Source organism: Gopherus flavomarginatus, chromosome 6 (assembly GCF_025201925.1).
Source record: "Gopherus flavomarginatus isolate rGopFla2 chromosome 6, rGopFla2.mat.asm, whole genome shotgun sequence".
Lineage (NCBI taxonomy): Eukaryota > Metazoa > Chordata > Testudines > Testudinidae > Gopherus > Gopherus flavomarginatus.
In genome coordinates, this window is record NC_066622.1 from 20,407,850 (window position 1) to 20,427,076 (window position 19,227).

General features: G+C 42.1%; 1 protein-coding gene across 1 annotated transcript in view; it reads left to right on the plus strand.

Moving 5' to 3' along the window:
- GRIP2 (glutamate receptor interacting protein 2) overlaps positions 1 to 19,227 on the plus strand; it is a 504,924-nt gene that overhangs the window by 260,274 nt on the left and 225,423 nt on the right. The gene's annotated exons all lie outside the window — the stretch shown is intronic.

Here is a 19,227-nt window from a genome sequence, read left to right on the forward strand (position 1 = left end):
CCCAAGACCAAGACCCTGTTGTGGCTGTAATATCAGGGATGTCCTCTGGTGTCAGCTGCCCCCAGTTCCAACTGAGGGCTTCATAGACAATTTAATACTGTGAAGGACTGTATTATGTTTTCTGAGTCCTATCTGTGGGGCAGATGTGGTTGGGCGTGATGTGCATTATTTCACCCGCCCTGGCCACTCTTCCAGTGTGGACCACTCAGAATCTGCACCATGTCATAGAGGAAGCAGAGCTCTTCCACAAGGCTCCATCCGTACTGGCATCTGTGCAGGATGATCTGGGTCCATGCAAATTATGAAACAATGGTAGAAAAGCAGTTAGGTGTCAGCTTTCTCATCCTAGAGTACACTGGCCTTCCAACATCTGAGCAGTAACAATACTGCTAGTTAGGAAACAGTGTCTTTCTTGGTGTGCATGGCAGTTCATCTTGCAAGGGTGTGATTAAGAGGTGTTTGGGGAGGGGAGAACTATGATTCAAGCAGCATAGAAGGGCATTTTACCCTCAATGACAGTCATCAGTTTTCTGCATTGTCAAGCAAGAGACATGCTGCTGACTCACATAATGGCCCTTGTGTTAACACTGTTGCCCTATCATTTAAAAAAGAAAAATAAAACTGCTACTTGGAGACCAATTTGAAATGACTGTGGTTTTGCTTTGGAAAAACTTAGAGACATTGTAGTTTGCTCCACAAATTTTGTGGTCAGAGGAGGGGAAGGAAATAAATATTGCATTATAACTAATGATAATAAAAAACCTTCCGTATTTTATTTTTTCTAAATATTAATGAACCGTGGAACCCAAATCCAAATGCCTTGAATTAGAAACAGAAAGTAAAACTAACTAGGAATAGACAATGAAATGGACCCGTCACTGGTCAAGTCAAAATGCTTGTGCTGCCAGCTCTTGCTATTTTATTTTGAGGCTTGCAATATTGAGTGTTTTTCCTTAAGGACCCAGCTCCTGGAAGCAAGTGATTTTGCAAGAACTTCAACTTTCATATTAAAAAATAAGTAAGTTTCTAGCCCTCATGGTCACAGAGAAAAGCTTGAAAATGTGACTTGTGTGCAACTTAAAGCTCAGAAACTAGGATGCACATAAAAAGAACCCAAGGCTTTTTTTTTTTTTTTTAAATCTCATGATTTTTGGGTATCCTGACTCATGATTGCTGAATGTCAAGGTAGGTGGTACTGCAAATGTGTAACCTAAAGGGAATTAGATGATTAAAATTGTTCTTTCAAATCAGGGATGGAGCCTGCCTTTGTATTGTGTTTATTAGCCACACATCAACACATGCATACCATTGTGGCAGGAAAGTGCCGTTTTTGCCATTTCCAGAGCCTCAACCCAGACAGACTAGGGAAGAGGAGCACTATGTCCCTTCCTCCATTCTTCTGGTGAGGCTGTTGTCGCAGCGCTATGGCATTGTTATCTTAATATCAGTGGAGTTAGCAGCAGCGAGCTGAATATGAATCATGCTGCTAAATGAGGAATGCTGCAGTTGCTAATCCCACTGCGGGAAGTCAACTCCGAGGAGCTGGGCAGGCCTCCAAAGCACCCAGGGACACTAATCTACACTGTGGATTAATAGCCTGCAAAAAGTCACTGTAGAAAACCAAAGCTATTTTGGAGTTAGGGAAGGAAAGAGCTCGAAAAGTACTAACTTCCCATAGGGATAGGGGGACATTTGCCACTCTTTAAACCCCAAAATAGAGACATTGATTTGTGTTTTGCTTCAGCCACTGCTTACACATTTTGTTTTGGGCTGAGATCTTGCTTAGCATGAGCTCCAGGTTATGATATCTGAGATCATAGCCAAGGTTTTATGGCTACCTGTGTGTGTACCGTAACCCACCCAGTATATATTAGGCCACTCATGGTGTGATCAGTTGCTTCTGTAATGCTCCTTTAACCACCTGACCTGCTCTCTGCCTATTATTCTTTCTTTGTCGGGACCACTTCTAGGATTCCAAATCTTTGAGCAGCTTCAAACAGCCGTCATTTAAAAAACAAAAGCAAACCAGAGAAACGTTTCAGAATTGCGCCGGCCTGCGAGGGGCTGTGTTCCGTATTGAACCAGTGACACATTTGCAGTGTGACATCTTGAAATCTGTCAGCGCTTCCCCTTTCTAGCAAGAGAAGGCTTTTGGGCTTAGCGTTGTTAGCCTGCAAGGTAACAAGCCTTAAAATGACAAGATTGCTATGCAATGAACAGTGGTGTTCGGTCATTTAGAGAGACCTCAAACATAGAATCATAGAATCATAGACTATTAGGGTTGGAAGGGACCTCAGGAGGTCATCTAGTCCAACCCCCTGCTCCAAGCAGGACCAATCCCCAGATTTTTACCCCAGTTCCCTTAATGGCCCCCTCAGGGATTGAACTCACAACCCTGGGTTTAGTAGGCCAATGCTCAAACCCCTGAGCTATCCCTCCCCCCCCATGGATATTTCTTCTCTCCCTACAAGGCCTATGTTTTTGTGGTTTGTTTATTTCTATTATAGTAGCACCCAGTCAAGCCCCATTGTGCAAATATGGTCCCTGTCCCCAAAGAGCCTGTTCTTTTGGACTACTGGACCTGGCTTTACAGGCAGAGACTAATCAAGTATAAGAACAGTGACGTTTAAAAAAAATTCTAATACATCTGTAATGCAGTGTTCTATAAAACATATGGCATGCACAGGATACATGAAGATCTGATACAAAGGTTACATCCACACTCAGGTGGATGTGAGATCTTGTCAATCTGAAGCAATTCAGCTGTCACAAGCTCGCTCTAGTAAAACCTTTGTACCATACCAAACCATCTTGCAGTCTCTCTACACGTAATCCTTTGGAGACTGCAATAATATTAATTATAGCATCACAAGAGGACTGACCATCGTATGATATTCCATTGATCACTCCCGCTGTGAGAATCCCAGCTACTATACAGTTCTGAGCCCAATTTTTATTTCAAGAGAAAAGGGCTATTTCTGGCTTGGCCCAGTGAGTGGCAATGCAAATTGATTATGTCAGCTCTAACTAATGATGCTGGAGGCCACTAAAATGACTATTAGATTGGTTTGGCATTATTAGTCTTGTTACTAATTATGTAGATATGAGAGCAGTATTAATGCTAATATTAACCATCAAAATAAAATGGAATTGTACTCCTAAATCTCCTAAACCAATGAGGAATTTCTGAAGGATTACAACCATCATCCACAGGAAAGAACAAAAGAAGAGAATAGAGAAGGTTGGGGGTTTTGAGGGTGGGAATGGAGGGTAGTTATTGGAGGACAAAGATAATATTTTGTTCTCAATCCTGCGAGGTTGGGGCTGAGGCTTGGTTGATGTCTAGATCAGATGTTCTAAGATGACCTTTGCATATTTTTTGGAATTAAATATTCTCTCAGCCAGGATAGTATCCGAATATTTGCTACTGGTAAACAAAATAGCCCTCCCTCCTTATATATTAAAGTTACTGCTAGGAAGGAACGTCGTCTAGCAGTTAGAGAAATGGTGGTGGAGATTTTGCATTTCATCAGTTACTGTGTTCGGATCTCAAAGGGCTAAAAAGATACTGAATGTGGCTTAGCTGATGAGCAGCCTTTTGCTTTGTGGCTGGCTCTCACTGTGTGTTTGAGGAGGAGGATTATGGGTTGATCAATGATGACAATAATAACTCTATTTATAATGCCTTAAATGAAGCGCATAATAATTTAATTTGTGTGTCCATTTATACTATCTACTGCAGGATTTGTTCTTAATTATATCACTATAAACGTAGTTTTAGGCATATTAATGGGCTCCAAATCCCACTACTTGGCAGACCCATGTAAATATTACTTTTGCCTTATGTTCTTACTTGGGAGAAGAACCTTTGTGTTTGGTTAACCTCTTCCCTCTTGGGAGTGGAAGATGCTCCTTCTATTTATTAGTTCATTGGCCAGAATATAGCTGAATTTTCCCCCTAAGAAACCATCTTTCCTCCCTTCTGGCCCAGAAATTACTGGGAGACAATTTCTTGGAAATTACCCATGGGTCAGTTTGATAGCTTTTTAAAACCAGACTGTTTGTTTAGAATGTTTCATATGTCTCGTTGGGGCTGGAGAAGGGATAATGCATCGCTCGGAGCCTCCACTGAATTCACTAATGACCTGATTTTCATGGTGGATGACCACCTACAGCTCCCATTGGCTTCCACAGAAGTTGTGGTTATATAGCACCTCAGAAAATCAGACCACAAGAGCTGATATTAGAGTAAGGATTAGCAGCTCTAATGAATGTGCCCAGCATTGCTTTTGATCCACCTAAAAATGCTAGCTTCCCAAACAGCCTGTCCTGAGCATGCAGAGCTATTTCTTCAATCTCCCCACACCACAGTTTAAAAATGTTTATTTCAGGGAAACCACACTCGTTTCACTGTGTTTAGAGAGTGCTAAAAAAGAGTAGTGGAAGGAATATAGAACCTCTTGCTTCAGGGTTTAAGTCAATCCTTAACAAATAGAGAATATTTGAGACCTTCGTGAGGGGTATATTGTGCACCACCTGCCAACTATGGGGTTCTTGCACCTTCCTCTGAGGCGTCTGTTGCTGGCCACTGTCAGAGACAGGATACTGGACTAGATGAACCACAGGTATGATTCAGCATGGCAATTCCTAAGTTCCTGGGGGTGACTGGCTGAGATGATGGGGGATAGCTTAACCTACTCTAGTATATACCCTAGATGTCATCCAAAGTTTACAGTGGGGTAGACTGTTCTCAGGGATCTATTACATATGATCTTGAGCAAGTTGCTTCACTTCTTTACACTTCAGTTTCAACATCTGAAAATGGGGATAGTTCTACTTTCCTGTTTCCAAAGGGTCGAATGTGAGATCTCTAATGCATTAAGGCTTAGAAGAAAAGTGCTCATGCAAATATTTATTAACATGAGGGAATGCATGGAATGGACAGATATTTACCATTTCCCAAAGACATTATGTTCATTCTGCATTAGCTATTTCTAATTGTTGAAATGAAGCCAAGTTGTGTGTGTGTGTGTGCGTGAGTGTGTGTTTTGAGGAGTCACTGCTTCTTCTGAGCTGATGCCGACTCTTTTGCCTGAGGAGCATTTGAAATCTGCCAGAATGTATGTATAGTTGAAAACAGAAATTGAAAACCTTATAAAGGAGCTGCTGCCCCTATGAGTTATTAGCTTTCATAAGTCATCGGAGAGGAGACATGCCTGCCCACACTTTCCGAGGGAACTATGGACTGGTTGTGGCTACAGAAATCATTCTCCCTTGTCCCCCCAAACGCTCCCCTGGGCTGGGAAGAAGCTTTGGTATACACACCAGTGCTTTCATGCCTCCAAGTGACCTGGCTGCTTTATAGCTGTCCCTCCTTCAAGAAAAGCTGGAGCTGCTGAGACATAGGAGTGGGGAAGATTTGTAATCCTCTCTGTGGCTGTGTGGACAAATGAATAAAATTAACAAGGTCTTGAAGATCGTTAAAAAGTCCTCGAGAAGGAGAAGATGGAAAGAGGAGCTCAGGGTAGAGGAGGAGGTGGAAAGCCAAAGATCGTGTGAGCCAGATGGCTTATGCAGTCTACACCTCTGTGTTGGTGGTAAGGAAAAAACGTTACTGATCTTACTGATTAACGGGAGATATGCATCTATATTTAAAGTCAATCTCTGATACTACAGGAAGACGCTCCTAAAATTAGGCATCACTGTTCAGTTTTTCCAGAGCTTAAAAGTGTTGGAGGGAGTAGTGTTTAGAGCAGAGGACAGGGAACTAGGAACGCTGGGTCCTTTCCTCATTTCTGCTCTCAACTCTTTGTGATCTTGAGCAAGTCATTTTATGACATTCATGAAATTGGTGTAATCCTCGTCTCTTACAGGATGCATTCTGAGAACTAAAACAAGTTTGTAAAGCTCCTCGAGGCTTTTGGTTGAAAAGCATTGGAGTTATAAAAAGCATCCAAGTCCTGTGCTTCTATATTCAGAAAAATGTGTAGGAAACAATGTGGAATGAGCAAAATGGGGGGTTGCAAATTCTCCTTGATCAATTTATTTGCAAAACCCAAGGTTGATTTGGACTCAGGTGCCATTTTATCCGTCCCTCCACCTTTGCATAAACTTTCACAGGAGGGTGTTAATCAGAAAAATGGTTCTACTTAAAAAAAAGGCAATTGGAACAATGATGCATAGAAAATATGGAATTCACTGGCACCTCTCCAGTGTATCTGTGCTTTCATCTATTCACCTTGTGTGTGTCATCTACCCAATCTTGTACCAGGTGAAAGTACAAGAGGATGATCCCAGAAGCTGGTGGACTTGGTTATTAAATGCAGCTTTTCTTTGTTTCATATAGAAAGCCTCAAAGGGATCTTACCTACTTATATGGAACAGATGAAACTGTAGTGGTGTTTGATTTATGTCATCCTTCTTTTCATATTTGATAGTATAATTACAATAGTACAGGTGCAATTTTCCCACGCTTTATGGACTCTCTCTTTCCCTCTCTAATCTATGTATTTCTTTGTCTCTAACTCTGTACAGCTACTTTTATGGTCCCATCATCACAGTATCTGAGCACCTCATGGACGTGATTCTCAGTGTCTCTGTGAGGTTGGACAGTATTATTAGCCTCATTTTCCAGATGGAGAAGTGAGGCACAGAAAAGTTATATGACTTGCCCAAGGTCACAAACACAGTCTGTGGCAGAGCTGGGAATTGACTCCAGCGTCTGCTGAGTCCCAGACCAGTGTCTTGATTTGAACCCCTGGCATTTCTCTCACTCCCTCTCTCTTTGCATGTATGTACAAATATTTCATACTAAAATTTATATTAAAAGAATAGGTCACATGACTAACCCATTGAAAGTCAGTAGATAGCAAGATTAAGGCTGCATGCACAACCCAGACTCTGTCACCTTATGTTTCTGCTGTGTAATACCACCTTTAATTCTATCGCATGAATTCTCAAACAATACATTGCAATCGTATTACACAGTCTTTCTCTCAAAGCTTAGGTCAGACCCAGCTAGGGTGACTAGACAGCAAATGTGAAAAATTGGGACAGGGGGTAGAGGGTAATAGAAGCCTATATAAGAAAATCGGGACTGTCCCTATAAAATTGGGACATCTGGTCATCCTAGACCCAGCACACTTTACCACACATCCCTCAACTCCTCTTAACCCCTTTGATCTTACAAGAAACGCAAGGACTGAGTCAACCAAGGGTTCCTGTGCAATTCTTACCTCTGTCCCAGTGCAGCTTCGTTGTATCTTTCAATATGCAGCCACTCTTCCTTAACTGTGCACTGTACAAATTTGTTCAAAGAAAACCAAGGCCAAAATATTCTGTGCATCTGCAAAGTGTGATTTTTCAAAGGCTCAGAATGCAGTCAAATCAAAATCAGCAGCTCACCAGGATGCTCAAAAGTCTATGGCACATTTTTTTAAGTGTATTTTCCCCCACTCTCTCTCTTTGCTCAAAAATAGCTCGACCATTTAACTGGAAACTTATGAGCAACAGAAAACAGGAAAAACAACGAGGAGTCCTTGTGGCACCTACAAATTTATTTGGGCACAAGCTTTCGTGGTCTATAACCCACTTCATCAGATGCATGGAGTGGAAAATACAGTAAGCAGTATAAATACACAGCACATGAAAAGATTGGAGTTGCCTTACTGAGTGGGGAGTCAGTGCTAGCTAGGCCAATTCAATTAGGGTGGATGTGGCCCATTTCCAACAGTTGAGAAGAAGGGGTGAATAGCAACAGAAGGAAAATTACTTCTCGTTAGCACTACAAAAAGTAATTTTCCCTCTGTTTTTCATCCCTTCTTGTCAACTGTTGGAAATGGGCCACATCCACCTTTATTGAATTGGCCTCGTTAGCACTGACCCCCCACTCGGTAAGGCAACTCCCATCTTTTCATGTGCTGTGTATTTATACCTGCCTACTGTATTTTCCACTCCATGCATCTGTTGAAGTGGGTTTTAGCCCATGAAAAGCTTATGCCAAAATAAATGTGTTGGTCTCTAAGGTGCCACAAGGACTCCTCATTGTTTTTGCTAATACAGACTAACACTGCTACCACTCTGAAAAGAAAACACGAAGGTTCATGGAAAATCCCATCCAAACCTAGGTTCAGTGGTAGCTGTAGCTGACTTTAGCTGCCACTTCTACTCTTACATGAATTTTGTTCTATATTTATAAGAGATGAGCTTCAGGTGAAAAAATCACATCCAAACTTTCTAAATTTAATATGTATCCTTCGAAGCACTCACTTGGCTATTTGGTTGGTGGCTTGTTAAAATCCCATCATTATGGGGGCTTTTAAATGCAATGCATTTAAATTGAGCTATGGAACCTGGAAGTAATGGTCCACCCTTATGATAACCCCTTAGATTGCATGTGTAGGGGGTGTATGGGCTATGTGTGGACAGCTTATGTGTAGTGGGTGTATGGAGACATTTGGCTTTGGTGTTTTGAGCTGGTCCGTTATAGAACATTGTTGCCCGTCATGAGGTGGTTTCAAAACAGGCTATGTTGGTACTTTCATTTTTGTTTTTTTAATGGGAGCTAGGCATTGGGTCAGGACAACCTGCCACCATCTGGAATATGGAAATGGTAGAGATGAATTGCTGCAAAGACATCTGTTAAAGCAAAAGCCGAGAAAATTTGAGCATTCTTGCAGTCACGTTCTCTGAAGACGGTTATTCTAACCAATTGTATCTTAAAACTAAAATGAAAATGAATGCAATAAATTATCTTGCAGCCCCGAGTGAAAAGATAAGACCGCATTTTCCATTGTTTGTATAATGGAGGGGTCTCTCTTGCTTCTGCTTCTCTCTCTCTGATACCTTGCCAGCATTTAAATATTGCCTTTGTTATTAAAAAAGACATATATGGTAGTGTAATGCTTTAAACAGATTAGCATGTCATTTACATAACTGTCAGTCCCCAAGGTGCCTGCATTTATATAGATTCTTTAGAAGCACCTGGATAACCTGGATTGATCGGTCTTCAGCTGTCATTAAGACTGCACCGATCACAACACGTCTGCCATTCTTCTCGCCTCTTTGCCTTTCTTCTCCATGTTCATCTGAAACGTTTTACAATGTCATCTTCCCATCTTCCGACCAGGTGGTCTTTTCTGTTCTCACGGATACCACTCAGTAATGATTGCGGTCCACCTATTGTCTGTGAACTGTGCTATGTGGCCTGCCCATTGTATCTTATTATATCTGCTTTCCACGACAATATCTTTCACACTGCTGCATTCTCTAATCATTTCATTTGTGATTCAGTCCAGAAGGGAAATTCCCAACGTAGCTCATTCCATTGCTCTTTCAGCTACCAACAGCCGCTGTTCTTCTCTCTTAGTCAGTGCCCACATTTCACTGCCATATAGCAGCACTGTTGAACTGAAGATATTTGTACTTGTGCTCTTGTCAATTTTTCCTCTGAGGACATCCTTGATGGATTTAAACGCACACCAACCTGCCCGAATCCTTCGCGAGAGTTCTCCGTTCATGTCTTGGCACATATTAACTTCTTGGCCCAAATATATGTACTATTCCACTTCTTCAATTGCTCTTGGAGCGTTGGGAGAGGGACGGTGATTCTTGATTTGAACAGTTCTGTATAGAAGTCCTTGCAGACCTCCTCCATCCCTGCTCTGTCAATTACTGTCTCTCCGTCCTCGTTCTTCGATGCTGTTACACTCAATCTATACTGCGCCAGTTCCTGAGGCTCTTGCGTGATTCAGCTGTTTTAAGGATCTTTTCTTTTCCAAAGTTCTCAATCGTCCTTCAGTTTTTGCCATATAAGCTTGCACAGAATGGAGTACTTGAGGTTGTTATCTGAGCATCTTTTCATATTTCTCTGCTTCTTGAATGAAACAAAAAGCTTGTTAGAGATTCTTCCCTTTGCCCCCTTCATCTTTTCAATTTCAGCTGCTTTTATGAATCGTCTCAGCTTGTCTGCAAAAATACTATAGTCCTCGTCACACTTTTCCATCTGGCTCTAGTCAAACCCAGAAATCGCTTTCTTCAGCTTTGCTTCATCAAATGTCTTTGGGCGCTGTTTCCTGTTTGCCATCTGTAAAGCTTTCTTTTCCACTACTTCATCAAAAATCAGCTTTGCTCTAAGCAGGCGATGGTCACTACTGGTGTTGAAGGGCTGCACCACAGAGACGTCTTGAATGATGCACCTTTTATTGACTAAAATATAGTCGATTTCATTCTTACTGTTCATATTTGACGAGATCCATGTCCACCTTTTTGCAATCTTCTTTTTGTACCAGGTGTTTGCCATGTACAGTTCTTTCGTTACTGCCATCGTTACCAGCCTTTCTCCTCTTTCATTTCTTTCGCCGCTGCCGTATCTCCCTATTAACTTTTCACTCGCTTTCCCTTGCCTGACCTTAGCGTTGAAATCTCCCATCGTGACAGTGTAAGTGGACTTTTGCGCGAGGGCTCTTTCGAGCTCTTGGTAGAATTCTTCCACTTCTTCGTCCTCACTTGCGCTTGTGGGAGCGTAGGCCTGGATGACCTTGAGGATAGCTTTTGACTCCATTTGAAGATGCAGCACACCAATACGTGATGATATTAGTTGGCATGATATGACTTTCGAAACCCAATCCTTACTGACGATAAATCTGACTCCTTCAATGTTTCTAGCGCCATCTCCCTTTCCGAGCCTCACAGTGCTTCAATCCTTCCAGTTGACAGTGCTTCAGTCCTTCCAATTGACTTCCAACTCCTTCTTTCGTCAGGTTTCGCAGATACCGAGGATATCGCATCTTATCCTTTTCTTCTCCTCAGATGATTTAACGTTTCCTCTCTCGCCAGTGACCTACAATTGTAAGTACACACAGCGAGGGTTGTCTTTTTCCATGTTGGCCTAGTACGTGACATTTTTAGCAGTCTCTCATCACTTAGTTTCCACTCCACCACTGAAGAACGGTTTGATGACATGCAGGGAACTAAGACTCATTTACTCATGTTGTTTTAGCTGTTAACTTTAAGCCATCCTATTGGCTATGTGGGCAGGCATGCATACCTTCTCAAGCTTAGCTAGCTTTCAGCCTCTAAGGAGAAGGAAAAATGGTCTTTCTTCTGATAGAGAAATCTCCCTCCTTGGATTGGATAGTTTGACACCTTTGTAGCATGGTTAAACCTACCAGGGCATAAGCACCGCTACCATAGTTGTCAGATGGCCAGGGTCACCACTGCACCACCATGAGGCCCTGAGGTAGGATTTTGCAGTGGTAGGATTTTAGAAGCAATGCACAGAAAGCAGAAATGTCATCGACTGGCCCAAGATTGGTAAGAAATATTTCAGCAGACAATAAATACAAGTTGTGATGAGATGGTAATTTGTTCAGCTGAATTAGGTCTGAAGGAAGAGCAGGGGACTCTTGGATGTCTGAGAGGTGCTCTTTGATAGGCTGAGGAGGGGGAAGAAAGAGAAGGGAAATAACAGTAAGATATGGCGGTGGCATTTGGATAATCTGTAATCTTACTTTTAGTCTTTTAATTGGCCTGTCATTTTTCCTTATCTCATACATTTTCATAAGATCTCTCCCGCCTCCTCTTTCTTCTTGCAGTTCTTCTGATTTCCCCACTGACATTCCCTCTTGGTTTTTGTTTTGGTTTGGATTTGGTTTGTTTGGGTTTTTTCTTTCAAAGAAATGCAAGTTGACCAGCTTTGCAGTGTCTGTAAACAGCAGTAGACTGAGCAGTAGAGGAGAGGGCCACTTGGAAGAATCCATCTGATTCTTTGCAGGATGTTGCCTGATCTATTGATTGTGTGTTAGTTACACTGATTACTTGAGAATTCCCAATTAACACTCTGAAGTTTGGTAGGCTGTGGTCCATAGAGCTGGACCAGAGTTGCTGGAATTACTGTTAATTTGGGCACCCCGAGGTCCACAGTTGCAACACTCACACTTAGGAATAAGCATCTGAATTTGCAATAGTTTCATTAACACAAGGTGTAAACACACAAACGCTCCAACCCAAACAAGTGAGTAGCAGTAATGTAATATTAATTTAACATCCAGCATCATGTCATACACATACTCATGCCATCCTTGGGGAGACCTAGAGGTAATGAGAAAGGTGGTGGTCCAGGAGAGTGACAGCCTATCCCTGGGGTGCCAAAGGATCCCAGTGATCAAGGTCTCAGTGGCCTAGGCCATCGTTAGCCCTCTTATATTTGGCCTCCTTTGTCCATACCTAACTTCCTCATCCTAACAATGCTGGGTTAGTATACTAACTACAGGTTAGTATATTAAATTTCCTCAAACGTATTAACGTATACATCAATTGGTTGCTGCAGCAATCTTGCAGTTGGACATCTGCTGATGTTCCTGTCCTAAAAGACCACACTGGCATCAACTGATTCCTTGCAGTTACCTGTCAGCATATTCATTCATTACAGCAATTCGTCTTATGATATCTTGTGACTTAAGGTCACTGCTGGTTAACTTATGCTAAAACTTGTAGGCCTCACATCCTTATGCTGAGTGCACCCCCCCCCCCCAATAAATTAAAAACAATGTTAAATATATTTAACACCATTATAAATGCTGGAAGCAAAGGAGGGGTTGGGGTGGAGGCTGACGGCTCACGACCCCCGCATGTAATAACCTTGTGACCCCCTGACCCCCAGTTTGAGAACTCCGGTCTTACAGGCTTGGACCTGTTGGTTTCTTACATTACTGCCTTATACCTTTAATTTATAAACCTCTACCCCAATATAATGCGACCTGATATAACATGAATTCAGATATAACACGGTAAAGCAGCACTCCAGGGGGGCAGGGCTGCACGCTCCAGCAGATCAAAGCAAGTTTGATCTAACGCAGTTTCTCCTATAACGCGGTAAGATTTTTTGGCTTCCGAGGACAGCGTTATATCGGGGTAGAGATGTATCTTGTACACCTGTATTTTATACCTACAGACTAAAGGGAGGAGGGAAAATCTAGTTTGTGGGGACTGTCCCTCACACAAAGTTATTTATATTCTACTGTGGTTTTCTTTATATGAGATTTGGGGTCTGAATCAAAACCTTCCATCCAAACAATCCTGGATTTTGGAGAGAGTTCAGATCTACATTTGACCTGAACTCTGTTTCTCAGACCCCTCTCTACACTGAAATGCTTTGAATTTCTGTCACTTCCCCACAGAATATCAGGTGCCTTAGACGTATCAGAGATAGGAAGGTAGATTCACCTTCTATGTTGAAAAATTGTCTTTAGGTTCAGAGGAATATTGCACAGCCTTTCAGATCATCCCAGGAAATATTCCTGTGCTCCCACAGCTAAGTCTAACCATGCCATCAGTAGCAGGTCGCTTCAGCCTTACAAAAGAAATCCCCAAGACACGTAATTAAACCTGAGCTGTCTTCATAAATCCACTCACATTGCTCCTAATATTTGCTGTCCCATGGCTTTGAAGTTGGTGTGTTCACTATTTGAAAAGGTGTGAAGATCCCACTGAGACGTTCTGTCTTTGACAGATAGGAAAGCATGATCATTGTGGTAATAGCTTGTATTTTCATAGCGGAACACACCTTTGGTCCTGACCAACCCCAAAGTGCTTTACAAACTACGGGTAGAATTTTCAGAGGGAGTCAACACCCACAAGTGGGGCTAGATGTTCAAAAGATCTTAACTCCCATGTAGGCACCTAAATGATCTTCAAAAGAGCTCTCAACATTGGGTGCATGTTGATTGCTGAGCTCTCTCAAATCTGTCCAGACATGTTACATTGACAGTGGCTGGGTGCTTCACCTTGTTTGAAAATCTTCTCCCAGTGGTGTGTGCAGATCAAAATCAGCCCAGTGGTGTGTGCAGATCAAAATCAGCCCCTGGACATGCCTCTACAAATGAACTGGGAGCCAGTGCAGACTGAGCCCAGGTGTCATGTTCCCTGCAAGGAGACTGTTAAGCAAGTAGGTGGACACGTGCTGTGCACCAGCTGAAGTTTCCATGTGGTCTCAGGTGTAGCCTCAGATAGAGCAGGCTGCAGTGATCAGGGGGCAGGGGGAGACAAAGACACGGATCATTGTTGTGAGGTCTGGATTTGATAAGAAAGGCTCGATATCTCTTTTTTTCAGGTGGGGGCAGGTGGTCAGTTTTGGCTACTTGTGTCTTCATCCCCATCTAGCAGCTGGGGATGTTCCTGTTCCCCAGGGTAGCATGCTCTCTACTGAGGGGCGGACATCAGCTACGACATCTCTCCCAGATGCTTCCTCCCCTGCCAGCCTCTTTCTTGACTGGGTTGAACTTCAGCCAACAAACTCTCATCGGAGCCCCAGTCTTGGCTGGACAGTGGGGAAGGCAAGAGATTGCACCTTCTGGATCCTATGAAATAGAGACGTCGGAGTGAGTATTGTCAGCACATTGATGGCAGTGCAGCCCAAACAGCTACAATACCTCATCCAGCACTGATCAGGAGAAGTGATAGACACAAATCCTGCTGTACCCCACGCTAAAGAACCTGTGGGGAAGAAGAGCAGTTGCCTTACAGGACCTCTGGGTCCCCACAAAAAGAGAGGAATGGAGCCACTCAACCAAGTTTGCATTCACTTGCCTTTTGTTTTTATTACAATAGTTTGGCTTGTGACAGACAATTTACTGTCCTGCCTGGTTCTCCCCTTTGTTTATATCTCACACATCTCTTTGCGCTGCAGTAGATCACTGGGAAGCTGATGCTTTTGTTTCAAGGAATAAATCAAGTCTTTGGGAAAGGAGATTTCTTCCTTCCTACATCTCTCTTCTTTGAAGAAGTATCATTCCCTGTATAGCCAGTTCTCCTCCCCCCAATAAGTAAAGAAGTTGTTGTTGTTTGGATAAAAATGGCAGTAGTAATAATTTGTATATGGATTGTGCCTTTTAATTGGAGAACCGCAAAATGCTTGCTTATGATATAGATGTTGTTAGTTTTCCCATTTTATGGTTTCCCTATCTATAAAAGAGGCTGCACAAGAGGTTAAGTGATGTGACCCAGATCACACGTCAAGAACTGGGCGTGGAAAGGAGGCCTCCCTGATTCCTTGCCCCTGATCTAATGATTAGATCATGCTGCCTGCTTTGTTTCTTGTAGCCCTGCCCCCACCGTCATCCCCTCCTACAGGTAGTAAAAATGATAAATGTCTGGTGTTGTCCTAGCTGTACACAAGGAGAATTACACACAGCAGGGACAAGTTTGAATGGGGGAGGAGGGGTTTGAACCCGCACAAGCTTGAAAATTCCAGATAGAGCCAAACTATTTGAGTATGAAATTCTATTTCACTGTTCTGTTTCTTTAAGGCCAGCTTGGGGACGGGGATGGGCAGAACTTTCAGTGGCAGCTCATGCCCTCTTGTAATGGGCACAGCATGCTGAACATGGACGGAAGGGGGAGCAGAGCCTCTCCTGTTAACAGATAAGCAGCTTGACCACACCCCCACCCAGCTGATAACTGCCAATCATGGAGTCAGGCACCCACAGCTGCAGTCAAGAGAGGAAACCAGGACGGCTATAAAGGAGAGAGTACAGAGCAAGAGGGAAGGCAGAAAGGTGTGAGACAGCAAAGATGTAACACCCCTGCACCAGGCTGTCTCTGCAAATGCATCCAAGGGACTGAAGCAGACTGATTGACTCATTTAGAGGTGAGGGTCCAAGAATTGCTCTGTGGGCAAACTTGGGCAGGGGGCAGTCAGGAGCAGCAGAGCCCCATTGAAAGACCCCACCAGGAGCTGGTGACACCCCCCTAGCCCTTCAAACCTTAGCTGTTGAGCAGTGCTGCAGTGCAGGCAGGAGGGTATAGGAGAGTGATATCAGAGAGCGCTGATGAGACTGGAATGCAGTGGAGAAAGGGTGCAGCCTGCAGATATTGTGGTGAGGTTAAGAGGTAACAGGAAAGGAGATCTTAAAGATCTGGAGCTCAGAGAGAGGTCCCAAGAGTGGTAGCAGAGACACGACTTACAGAATGAGGCAAAGCCCAAGAAAGAGAGAGCTGTTGTGTGGGTCAGAAAAGGATAGTCAGTACTATGAAGGCAGAGGAGACACACGCAGAGAATGGGGTCGGGGAAAGGGTCCTTAAGGAGGGAAAGCAGGAAAAGGAGCCAAATATCCTGCCCACATGAGTCCAGCACTGGAGGGCATGCTGTCAGCTGGAGGATTTTTTACAGTTATATTTATGTGCTTATGTTACAAGATGTTTTATAGAGCTAGCAAGATTTGCCTTTTTCTGCCTTTCAGAGTGATTTCCCTTGTGGAGGCTTGTTGAAAGAGAAAACTATATTTTCTATACAAATCCTGAAGCTCTTTCAAAACCCTCAACATCTCTGTTTCTTTTCCTCTCGAACACAGTCAGAGAGTTAGGTTATTAATGGCCCCCCTCAGGAGACCACTTCTCCCCTGTTTGTAACAGTCATTGTTTCAAAAAGACAATTACTAGTATATAGCGGAGGTTTGAAAGTGAAAACTAATAGCTGGCGGTGATCTCTGCAGCTTCTAAGAAAGAAGAGATAGGACTGGTCAACACTACGGAATGGGATCCATCTAAGTTATGCAACTTCAGCTATGTGAATAACATAACTGAAGTAGACGTACTCAGATCTTCTTACCGTGCTGTCTTCACTGTGGTATCGTTGATTCCCCTGGCGCTTTTCATTGAGTTGGAGAACTAGAGTCAATACTAGAGTGACTGGCGGTCGATTTATTGTGTCTATACTAGACACGATAAATTGACCCCCGCTGGATCGATCACTGCCCGTCGATCTGTAAAATGGGGATAGTAGAACTTCCTTTCTCCCGCTCTCTGTCTTGTTTAGATGGTAAGCTCTTTGGGGTAGACTGCTGCTTACTGTGTGTTTGTACAAAGTCCAGCAAAATGAGCCTTTGATCCAAGCGATACCATAAGACTACCAAAACTTGTGCCTTAATTCTACATCTGCAGTTAATTGTGATAGGCATATCAGGCCCTGTATGTATGGGAAAACATTTAAAATAAGGTGGAGAAATCATTTGTTTTTAGATAGGAAGGATGGTCTCATGATTAAGGCGCTAATCTGGCAGTGGTTTCTATTCCCAGCTCTGCTCCAGGCTCTCTGTGAATTTTAGGCAACTCCCTTAAGGCCAGATTCTCTGCCAGAGTACATTGGCACAGCTCCACTGGAGACAACATGCCAGTAATACCATCAGAGAATGTTGATCTCAGATTCAGTCATAGATTTTAAGGCCAGAAGGAGTCATTCAATTCTGTAGTCTGACTTTCTGTTTAAGCCAAATAACTTCATCCAATTGTCCCTTTACTTGGCCCAATAACTTGTGTTCAACTATAGCATCTGTTCCAGAAAGTATCCAGCCTTGATTTGGAGACATCCAATCACTTCCATCACAATCCAGCATTTCCACTGGTATTTTGTTCCAATGATGAGTCACCCTCACTATTAAAAATTTGTAAATTAGTCTCTCTGTAACTGATAATCACTTTGTTGCCACCTTTTTGTTTACTTTTATATTTCGTTCAATTGGAAAACAAACATAGATTAGTCAGTTTTACTCTATTAATCTAATCTTTGGTATTTATAAATTGCCTGTTATCTTGGAATCTAAGCAAAATCCTAGTTTATAACTCATTTTACTTTCTGCAAACACTGCATGAGAATGTTTAAATGCAAACAAAAGAAAAACCTGTTCTCACTAAAAAATTATTAATCATTTTCAAAATGCAGTTTGTAGTTATATATTCATATATACATATTTAGTGTAGAATTGAAGTCGTGTATATGCAGTAAAATGTGTTATTTTTAAACTTATAAAGAATAAATTTAAAGAATATAATCTGAACATATTCACAAAGGAGATAGGTTCACACAAGTCATTAATTTAATAATGTGTAGTGTATTTTTGCACACTTGAGGAGTAATGCTACTTTTTGTAATACTTTTTAATGGTATATGTAATTTTGTCAATGTATGTGAAACGTACATATACTATGCAATGTTTTATATTATTATGTCTGAGAAAAATTGCAAACCGCTGATCAGCCTCAAGAAATGCATGAAATAAGTCTGCACATAAACAAAGTATTTAACCCAAATTACTTTTTTGTGTCTTTTTATTTTGTTCAAATATGTTTTTCAGATAGAATATATGTATAGTGAAAGGCTATTTTCTTGCAATCCATTGTTTTGCAGTTTGTTATTACTGAATCACTATAATCATATCCTAATAACCATGTTCAACCTTGCTTATAGGTTTCTGGATATTGAATGTGCATTAACCACATTGGATTTCACACTATTTCTGTTGCGCTCCATGTGTACATCTTCTCATCATTCCTTTGTATTATTGGAAATGAATTCTATGGCTTGGTGGAGACGTTTCAGATTCCAAACGTGATAAATGGTAAAAGATATTTTCCTGTAAAAAAGTTCTTTTATCCTCTTTTTCCAATTGCTCCATTCCTCTCTCCATGTCTTGTGCACTTTCAATGGCCAATGTCCCTGCAACCATTATCCGATGAATGTGCTTGAGAGCTGGAAATGCATTGATTTCAACATTAAGAGAAGCAGCCCTCCTTCCTTTGTGGCTATAATTGCACCTGTTGGATGTGGTGGTGGGGACAAAACACCAGTATGGGGGAAACCTGGTAGTACCGCAGAATGAAGAATTTTTTTGAATCTCCTGGTGGCGGAAGGTAAACAGCAATGAAACACTCAGATGATACTCTAATGGGAGCAGTTGTGAACTCCAGTCCAAACAGAGAAATAATACCTGGGAGGGAAAGACATTAATATAGCCAGATAGTAACAAAGGGCCATGTTCTATCACAATCTTATTCGCAGAGAAATGTACCACTCAGTATGAGTAAGGGAGGCAGAAACTGGTCTAAAACATCATTCAGCTTGGGGGGTGGAGGGGGGGAGTAAATTACTGTAATAAACCAGGGAGAAGTAATGTGGTATGGACACAAAAGGATCCAGTTTGGAGCTCTGTATTTTGTGGCATCTCCTAATGTTAGCAAGACTGTTGTTGTAGGTGCCACAGATAGTGACATCTATCATTAAAGTTGCCCAACACTTTATATTAAAAAACCTTCTTTTTAGGTGATTATAATCATGCTAACCTTTAATTGTCCAGCTGAAAATTTCCATGCCATCTGTCTTCCAAATTGTTTTGGAAAATGTTGTCTGAAACAGTTCAGGTTAGGGAAAAATATGTTGCTTTTCCCGCATTGATT